The following is an 11,229-nucleotide window of genomic DNA, read 5'->3' as shown; positions in this document are numbered from 1 at the left end:
TAATGCTAGACTTGTATTCAACTTATTTAAAGTATGGACAGGAATCTTGCAGTTATGACAAACATATATCTTTTGTAGCCAGTATTTTTTCATATCCTTTGTTTCATGTCTATGGATACTATCATGTTATACAGAAACCAGGACACCTGTATAATGGGCTTGATTCATGTTTGGACGTACGTCCATTTGTGTAGCATACCATGCTTAAAATAGCTCCTCGAATGCTCAGTAACGGACCTTACGACAATGAACACAGTTGCATGCGATTCATGTCCAGACACAAATGACACTTATTGCTGCCTATGACTTGAGAGAGAGGGAAGGGGCAGATGCGCCTGATTTAAGTCCTACGTTTCTCACAAGTACGTTTAGTCTTAGCCTTATCATTTGCACCAGCTACAGCCAGGGGTAAGTGCCGATTAATAGTGATGACTGTCACGGCATAGTCTTTGTTTTGAAAACTACACGTATGCATGCTGCTATCTAGCATGGTGTTATGGTTCCTAATATGTATTCCAAGGAGGAGCAATAGTGTCTTAAAAACAAAGTGTGTTTATTAAGACAGAGATACATAGAAGGCCAATAGGTGCAGACAACCTGTAAGCAGCAACTAAGTTTACAGAAATGGTATATTTCAAACATCAGAAATGGCAGGTAAAAAAGATGACATAATAAAGTACAGGATGATTAATGGCAAAGTTTAGTCCATAGCAACAACAGGTTCCAGGATACGAAGGGTTAACTGCAGCACAAGGTAGCAGATTTGCCAGATATGAGACACAGATGCAGAGAATGATCAATGACAAGCAGGGCCTGATTAAGGGTTGCAGCCGCACTAGGCTAATGCACCAGTTGCCCCCCCCCCCCAACTCCCCACCTCACCACCAATTCATATATACAGTGGTCAAAGTGGAAATTTAGAATAGTTTTACAATGAAAACAGTAGAAGTGGCGTCATGACATACCACCATCTACCAGCCCACTTCCACCACTGTATATATATTATTATTATTTACATAAACACAAATCCTTCACTGCTGGTGTTCAGAGAATCCTAGCATACTTCTTAATGAGACAACTTAGTGTGACAATTAAATATATAGTTTATTAATTTATAACACACTTACACATACTTTAAAAGTACCTTCTTCTATGCGGCGCTGTAGCTTGTCTGCACTGGATCCTGCTTCCATCACACATGCAGTAAGCGGAGGAGAGATGGGCGGCACACACAGCGGTGGAGGGAGAGAGATCAGAAGCCACCTTCTGTAATGGAAGAAAGTATGCTGTTCACGGGGCTTGGCTCCTCAAGCACCCTATTCAAGGGCTGGGAGGAGGGTTTTCGGGGAATGGAAACTTCCCCTCCAAAATGCGCATCTGATTTTAACTACTACACAAAGGGCTGTTAACATTCTCCTACTTATTTTCCAGGACTGATTACTGCAATTGGAAAATAATGATAAAAAATGGGAGGATAATACAAGAAAATTTATTGTTGTAATATCAGGGTATATTTTATTGTTTAATGTCATATTGGTTAAATCATCCCTCCTATCCCCTAAGTTCAACATGGATGTTCTGCTGAATTACAGGGTATTTATGCTAATGAATCCTTCCTTGCAGTGCTAGATAATTCTAAAGTTAAGCATCACCTCACATTGTTTCCCTGGGGCTGGAGGGCAGGAGATCAGTGCTCCGATTCTCTGTGGCAAATAACTGTCATCTGGTCACTGTGGTGAGTACACAGTGTTCGTCGGCACTTTCAGGTATGGGTATGGGAGCTGCAATGGACCAAAATAAAAAAGCAAATCTCAGATCCACAGCACATTTATCGTTTGTTCAGACATGGAAGTGAGGACGAAGTGGCTATACTGCCTACACTCCGGTGAGGAGAGGAGGGGAGGGGCGCCCTGATTACTGAGATCACTGACGATCGCCGGCATTTAAAAAAAAAAAAAATATATAAACAATTTAAAAAAACATGTTTGTTAAAGTGCCGGCGCTGCGCCCCCCCCCAGGACACAGCGCTCCAGGCTGCAGCCTGATCAGCCTATTGGTTGATCAGGCCCTGATGACAAGGTTCAGTCTATAGCAACAACAATGTCAGGAATGTTGCAGAAGCAAGATCGAGCTGTAAATCTGGATGGTGAAACACAGCTTACACAGGTGAGTTCAATGTAGCAAATAGCGGGCATCCATGAACCTGAGGCTTGGAAGTGGAATCACATACAATAAGCAGAGTGAAATACCAAGCAAAAGAGTTGGTAAAGGCAGTGAAATACGCAATCAAGGTCACAAGCAATAAGATCAATCCAGGCAGCAATCAGGGGTGGTCAGGCCACAGGCAGAGGTCAAACCTGAGTATCAGACTGGAGCATAATATTCACAGGGTATACAGACAAACATCAGCAGCAAGAACAAACAATGAACTGCAAGGAGCAATGTTTGGGGCGGTTATATAAGGCAGTGGAACAGGTGCCGATCAGGGAAGGAGGTCAACTCCTGCAGCTGAGGTGGAAATGTTCAATGAAAACAGCAGCACCTCAGGTGGTATAGAGGTACTGCAAGCCAGATACTAAATAATGACTCCTAACGAGTCCTAACACACAGAACATGTGTATATAGGCAACATAAATTTTAAAAACGCATTGTATGTACATTACACATTTCTGTATTTAATGTACTTTACCTTGAGAGCTGTGGAAGATATTCGCCAACAAACACCTTCTCTTTATATATATATATATATATATATATATATATATATATATATAAACCATATATATATATAACAGAAGGTGTTCGGTGCTTGCTGTCGAATATCATATATATATATATATATATATATATATATATATATATATATATATGATATCGAACATCTTCCACAGCTTTCAAGGTAAAGCTGCCAAATCTTACATAGTTATTTAGTATTAATAAGTAACCTATCACACCACATAGTGACAACGCGACAATGCAACAAATATTGAAAATATAATTTTTTGGTTGCAAACAATTGTTTGACTGCTGGAAGGAAATCTCGTCACAACAGAACATAACGACATTGTGAAAAAAGCAACAAATCTTATTTTCTAAACAGCATTTTTGGTCTAGTCACGAAAAATTTGCTAATATATAAAAACTACTAATCATTACAATTCGGATCCGTGCAACCTTCGAGTGATCCTGCTAATATATATATATATATATATATATATATATATATATATATATAATTATACTATTACAAACTATTTATTTATTTTATGATGTATTAATGTATTCTAACGTGACCTTATATTGATTGCACATACATTTGTATGTATACTGCAGTCTGTTGTGTATATATACACGGCAAGTAAAATGTAGGCAGAGGTTATTTACACCCGCATTTAAATTGAAATGCATCTTGAGACCTGCTTTGATTTGAATACAGGCGGAAATCCTCTTACGTTCTATGCTCTGTTATAACCCACAACTTATCTGTTGTGGGTTATAGCAGTTGATCCTTTAAGTCCTGTAAGTTGCGAGGTGGTTCCTCCATAGTTTTGACTTTTTTTCCAACACATCCCAGATATGCTCGATTGGATTGAGATCTTGGATATTTGGAGGCCAAGACAACTCCTTCAACTCTTTGTCCTGTTCCTCAAACCATTCCTGAACAATTTTTTAAGTGTTTCAGGGTGCATTATCCTGCTGCAAGAGGCCACTGCTATCAAGGAATACCGTTGCCATGAAGGGGTGCATTTGGTATGCAACAATGTTTAGGCTGATGGTACATGTCAAAGACACATCCACATGAATGCCAAGGTTTCTCAGCAGAGTATTGCCCAGAGCATCACACTGCCTTGGTCGGTTTGCCTTCTTCACATAGTGCATCCTGGCAGTGACAGCCTGGGGCATGAAGGGCCCACCGGGGGACTGCAATGCTAGGGGCCCACCAGAGGGGGTGTGGCCAGCCATCATAGAGGCGAGACCAGACACTAGAGGGGGAGTGGTCAGCTCACAAAGGACAGCTAGCACCATAGTGTTGTATATAAAGAATGTAGTGTGTATATAAAGAGTACACAGTCTTGACCTGCCCCTTACATTGGGCAGAACAGTCACCAAAAATCGGGATTGTCCCACTAGACCAGGCTTGGCTAACCTGTGGCACTCCAGGTGTTGTGAAACTACAAGCCCCAGCATGCTATGCCAATATATAGCAGCCTATTGCTGGAAGGGTATGCTGGGACTTGTAGTTTCACAACACCTGGAGTGCCACAGGTTAGCCAAGCCTGCACTAGACAGACTGTCCTACCTGATCTTGTCACTTCTACCACCTGTGGCTGCTGGTTTCTTTATTTGCGGCTTGTCTGGATACAGGAATGTTGGCGGCCCTATTTGGAAAAAATAATGGGTACATTTAGAAAATTTCAACCAGCCCAGGCGTTAAATCAATAGGACCCACAATTAATACTTAGCCACCACCTACCACAGAAACATTACATTGCCACAAGCCCACTGTGCCATCAGACAAACACTAGTTCCCCTTAATCACCATGCATTATGATCACACTGCGTCCACCATGCTACTTTTGCTCCCCCCATCTTCTGGCCCCCTTTCATCACCCTGTGCCATGCTGACCTGGCCCCCCTTCATACTCTGCCATGTTGCTTTTGCCCCTCTTCACCCTGTGCATGCTGCTTTGGCCCTCCCTTCAGACACTGCCATGCTGCTTTTGCCCCTCTTCACACTTATGCCTCATCTCTCATGGCCTTATTGCACCTCTCTCTCATGACCTTATTGCCCCTCATCTTACATGCCCTTATTGCACCTCTCTCATGCCCTTATTGACCCTCATCTTACATGCCCTTATTGCACCTCTCTCTCATGCCCTTATTGACCCTCATCTTACATGCCCTTATTGCCCCTCATCTTACATGCCCTTACTGCCCCTCATCTTACATGCCCTTATTGCACCTCTCTCTCATGCCCTTATTGCCCCTCATCTTACATGCCCTTATTGCACCTCTCTCATGCCCTTATTGACCCTCATCTTACATGCCCTTATTGCCCCTCTCTCATGCCCTTACAGCCCCTCATCTCTCATGTCCCTCTCCCCCAAAATCACAGGCTGCTTGCTACTGCAACGCTTTACTAACCTTATCAATGGCTCCTGCATCCTTCGTGTAGTTCCTCTGGGCGGCAGGACGTCTCCAACGTGGGCGGGTCTTCTTCCCAGATGAGTCATGTGACTCATCAACCAATGACTGTCTGCATGGCGCATGTGCAGAGAGCCACAGTCGCGTCTGGGCTCTCTGCACTTAAAAGACAGTGCAGTGCTGTCAGTGTCACCTGACCTGCCTGTCAACCAAAGAACGGACCCGGGTGGGGGCGTGGCTAACCAGCGTAGGGGCCTACCGGAGGATCACCCGGTTTCCCGGCAGGCCAGTCCGACGCTGCATCCTGGTACCATCTCTTCCCTAGGTAACTGATGCACATGCACCTGGCCCTCCACATAATGTAAAAGAACACGAGATTCATAAGACCAGGCCACCTTCTTCCATTGCTACATGGTCCACTTCTGGTGCTCATGTGCCCATTGTTTTACGACAACCAGTGTGGCATAACTCATATAACTAGTAGAAGAGGTCTTCACCTTTAGCAGCCATCTTTCCCGTAGAGACTGGTTATGCTCACAGGTACTCAGATGCCCCCGGGTCTTAAACTCAGAGTAGTATAAGTTTATACTCACACGGCTGCACACAGGTACAGGAGGTAACACACGAAACAAGGCAACCCAGCGATCTGCAGACTGGACGGAGCACCGGAGATGTCAGGTACCAGCAGGGTCAGGATCACAGACAACGGTTCAGAATCCGGGTACAGGCAATAGGTCAAGGTCACAGGCAATGGTTCAGAGTCCGGGTACAGGCAATAGGTCAAGGTCACAGGCGATGGTTCAGAATCTGTGGACAGGCAATAGGTCATACACAGATAATCAATCCAAAGGTTCAACACCAAACAATAGCTCAGGAGCAGGCAGCAGTACTGGAAACAGGACGCTATAACCGGCAGGGAGGCTAAGCCCTCCCTGCCTTAAGTACAGGTATCTGCCAATCAGGGCTTGCCCTAGAAAGCACCCCCAGGTAACCACTAATTAATCTCCAGGCTACTGATAGGTCAGAGGGCTCTGATGCGCGCAACCGGCTGTTCCATATTGCCGGGGTGCGATGGTAATTAGTTTCGGCGTCCGGCCGTTGCCCTGGTAACGGTTGGCCCGACTAGCAGAAGTGACGTCCCAGTCGTCATGGAGACGGCCGGGACGCTAGAGGGGGCCGGAAGTGAGTCACGGCGGTACCCGCGGCCACCGCGGCTCCTAATACATTGTAGGCACTTTCAGCGGTGGACAAGGGTCATGATGGGCACTCTGACCGGTCTGCGGCTACACAGCTCCATACGCAACAAGCTGCAATGCACTGTGGTTTCTGATATTTTTGTATCATAGCCAGCATTAACTTTTTCGGAAATTTGTGCTACAGTAGCTCTTCTGTGAGATTGGACCAGACAGGATAGCTTTCGTGCTCCATGTGCATCAATGAGCCTTAGATGCCCATGACCCTGTCACCCTGCCACACCCCACAAGATGAAGATACTCTGACCCAGTGTGAAAGTCTCTCAGATCCTTACACCTGCCCATTTTTCCAACACATCAACTTCAAGAACTTAATGTTCACTTGCTCCCTAATATATCCCACCTCTTGACAAGTGCCATTGTAACAAGATAATCAATGTTATTCACTTCACTTATTGTTAGTGGTTTTAAAGTTATGGCTGATCAATGTATATGTGTTATAATGTTGAACTTGAGAAGGTAAAAGGAGAAACAATGTTGGGTCATGCATAGGGTGTATAAATAGAGTAAGTATGGTGGAAACGGGCAGGGGAGTACCATGGAACAGTCATTATTACAGGGATAGAGCAGAGGAGGGCCCCCAAATCAGTATGTTGCCTATATCTCATGGGGTATTACTCTGGTTCTGAACCCCAGACCAGCATTTCAATGTACTTCATGACTAATCTATTATTTTCTAAAAGATTTTCTGATATGTCCCCTGTTATCCCTAAGAAAGGACTTCAACTTCCTTCATTGCCAACATCTTCATCAAAGAAAGTTTCCATTTACTTGGTCTCCCACAGCAAATAGTTTTGGATTGTAGGATACATGGCATGGCCAAGTGTTTGAAAGCTTTCAATAAGAAATTGAAATTCAAACTGGACTCGTTCTTTACATATCATACACAATCCAATTGCCAGACCAATAGTGATGACCAAGTTCTGGAGCAATTTAAGGTCTTACTCTTCTATACACTATGATGATTAGTTTGATTTACTTAGATAGGTTGAGTTTGCTCACAATTCTCACACTTATACACTTTTTTTTACAGTATGTGATAATCCAAAACTCCAAGATCCATTTCCTACGTCTTCTGGAATATCACTAATGATACCATTGTTCTAGTTATATGGTCCTTAGAACCACTTACAAAGCTTCTTCCCGTCAAAAGTAAGCAGACGATAAAAACCACAGAACTGCTTTTCACAGAAGACTGGAAGACAAAATTTGACTTTCAATTGAATATTCCTGCCAGAAAATACCTTGCATGAAAGTTGCTCCACTATTCACTAGTCCATACAAAATCTCTTAATAAAATAATTCTGTTTGAATGTAAATGACCTCCATCTTTACAAATATCCAATGTCTTCTATATGTCCTTGTTCAAACCTCTTGTCCACAATCATATTATTTTTGCTACTAGCCTCCCAAAGCAACAATCAACAAGTATTTGAAATAGGTCACAACTTAGGTTCTAACATTTTGGGTTATGGTCCCAAAGAATGGCATTTGTTGTGTTTGAACATATATATTGCTTAACCTTCTGATGCTGGACCGGTGTATTCTTATCTCTGATTGCTTGTAACATTGGCAACTTTAATCTTGTCCTGTATTTTCAACATGATTCCAGTGTTGTTTTTCTGCATAGTTAACTGCTGCTGAGTGAGACAAAATCTGGGATCCACGACCTGAGAGTTCCCTGCAGCAAAGCCCATAATGTTATTGCAGGGGTCCTGTTTGGAAATCACAGGAATAACAAGGTTATGTTGTAGTAAAAAGTATTATGGTGCTTATTGCAGTATCAAGAGCAGACAGGAAAAGTACAAGTTCTAAGGTAGTGCAGGAATGAGTAATTAGGTACAATGTTATGCAGGAACCATGCAATAGTATTATAGTCTTTGTTGTAACACAAATGTAAACAATATCCCTGGAGAAATACTGCTGCAGGTTTGTACAGTCTCAGGCAATGCAAGATATTAACAATATCTCGGAAGCAATGCTGGTGCAGAAGTTCTCAGTGCGAAGACTAGTTTTTCTTTTGCATATTTGGTGGGGCAACTGAACCATGATTACATTGTCGCCTTGCCAATTTTTCCATAGATTACTGGAGCTACACACTTTTTACTGCATGTCGCTCTAGTATCTCAAAATATCCTTTCAAAGTCCGTATTTGACAGTTCCCCAGTCTCAACTGATTACTCCTTCTTGTCAGTTGGTTCCCTCAGTCAGCTGACTGGACTTATGCCCACTCACTGCATTCTCTGTTCCTCTGTTTCAATATTGTTTCCCAGCAACATTTCCCTCAATAACGCCCCGGTGCCCACACAACTGGGCATATACATATATTTAAAAGGAAAAAAGAGAAAGCTAGATTTTAGCACTTGGATATTATGCATGAAAAAAACAACATTTCCTTGTGACAAGTATACATACCTATCTATCTTGATACTGTGCATATCTCACTTTTCACATCCCAACCTACTTGTTTTCACCCAACACTGGTAACATTATACTTCCCTCCTTTTCTTTAATGTACCAATGCATTTAGTAGTTACTAATAATTTGGTGTACAAAGAAATTGATACACTGAACAACAAGATAGTCTTCTGTTTTCAGCTGCCCCATTGTGATGATCTGTGGGTGCAGATGCACTACACTTTGATCCTCCTCTTCTTCCCCCATCTGCCATGGACCTTTCTGAGCAACTGTGCGGGTAGTGTAGTGTGATCATGTAATTGCACTGCAGCTAATCAACACAGGGGGCATAGGTCACTATGAGCCTCCTGGATGGCTCCCTACACCTTATAGTGCAGGAAGTTTCAATCTGCTGTGCTGATTGTAGGTACAGGCACACTGAGCCTGTGAAACGCCTGCTATAGTTTGTCTTGCTTCTGATTCCGACCTCTACATTGGACTTTGACTATTCTCTCCAGACAGTTGCCAGCCCAGACCCCTGTATCCAGCTTTGAATACCCCCTGGTGGCTGTCTGACAACTGCACAGGTTCATTTCTTCTTATGGCATGTGTGAGTATCTGCATTTTTGTACACTTATTGGTTAGGCTTGATTGGTGTCTCCTATGTACCCAGAGAGAAGGTTTTCCTTGGAATAAGCCTTTTCTACTTCATGTCTAAGATCTGTGGGCAACCAAGCACAGGTGAGCACCTTCTGTTCTAAGGGAAACGGGGCTGCTAAATGTGAAGGCCTCAACTACTCAGGTTCTAGAGATTCATTGTGGGAATTTGATATCTGGTGTCACACCAATATGATAGTTTAGATTTATGATATTGTATTGACAGCTCTACTTTACTTGCTTCAGTCCACAAGATGCCTGCCCATAGGCAATACCCCAACTCAAAGATGCAGTGATTTCAATTTATACCGCACAAATACTAATCTAGTCATTTTTTGTCTTAGATCTACCTTTGAGTAGCCAGACAACATGGACCCCATAAATTGTCCTATTTGACCTTGCCAAACAGAGTACTTACTTCTAGGCAAATTCAAGAATCCAGTCCCTTTATTACCATCACAATGAAATGGACGCTAGTTTCAGTCAATTTACAAACTGTTCTTTGCCAAAATGCAATTTATGCTTCCTTAACATTTTTGTGACTGAAAGGGTTAATGACATGGTAGAATAACCATACACATTCACATTGTTGTATGAATAGACACAACAGCTGAGAACAAGAACAATTAAGTCAATCTCACAGCTTCCTCTGCTCAATGGGAATAGAAATCAGTTTTGCGAGGGCCATTTGTTCTTGGTCAACTGAGCCAAAAATACTTATTTGTTATTACAGTCCAAAATAATTCAAGCACGTCAAAAGACAGCAGCAATTGTATTATGTCTTAGGCAAGTAGGTACTTTATTATTCTGGTGTCATATTGTAGCAAATTTAATTTTTGTCTTGTAACATACTGTCTGCGGAAATGATTTGAAAGGAATTGCAGATCTCGTTTCTTGCAGAGAAAACTTATTTCAACTGAGGCTTGGAAACATGCCAACTGACATGCCACAAGAAGCTCTATGCAGTAATGAAAAGGACATGGAAATGCTAGCTTCTCCCCTTAATGATACATTATTTAGTAGACAGCAAAATCCAGATCTTTTTACTTTAAGTTTATGTAAAAAAAAATGTTCGTGGCTAATTAATTTTCATTTTATTCATGTTGTTTGCAGCCACCATTCATGAAATAGCTGTATGGTTACTATATATTTCCTGCCAGATTTACAACTACAGTATACAAAGGAATCTGAGACACTGAAGGGAAACAATTTAAGGTATATAAAGCTAAGAAATAACATTGTGCCTTATTTTGGAAGTGCACTCGATGAGCACTGCAAATATCTTTGTTCTGCACCAGTGTGCACGCATCAAGGTGCTCTCCTCCTATCCCCCCACACCTTTCACTTGAATTGAACTTTTCGGATTTTTTTCTAAAATACTGCTTGGTTTAGTCTTATAAATTGCTCAAGTGAATCATGAGCGTGAGGTGACATCAGGACTGGCTTTATTACCTGAGTCACTTTGTGTGTGTACACTCACCACCTGTAGTAAAACTATCCAAATGTACAATGCCCCATTGAGTAAAAAGTAATAAATAATTAAAAAGGGCACCGTGCAACCTCTCAAATCTTCAATCACTGCACAGTTTAAACTAGTTTCCACGATAACATGGTGACCACGAGTGTGGGGTCTTCTGCTATAGTGGATATAAGACCCAAGGTGAACAATGCAGAGAGAGGTTGGGGGAGGCAACTATGTCATCCCAATATAGCCAGTATAAAGGCCAAGTGTCCAGACAACGCTTGCTCATTATATCAAAAGTGTAAAATAGACAAA

This window comes from Mixophyes fleayi, chromosome 4, assembly GCF_038048845.1.
Source record: "Mixophyes fleayi isolate aMixFle1 chromosome 4, aMixFle1.hap1, whole genome shotgun sequence".
Lineage (NCBI taxonomy): Eukaryota > Metazoa > Chordata > Amphibia > Anura > Limnodynastidae > Mixophyes > Mixophyes fleayi.
Note: the sequence above shows the minus strand (reverse complement) of the source record.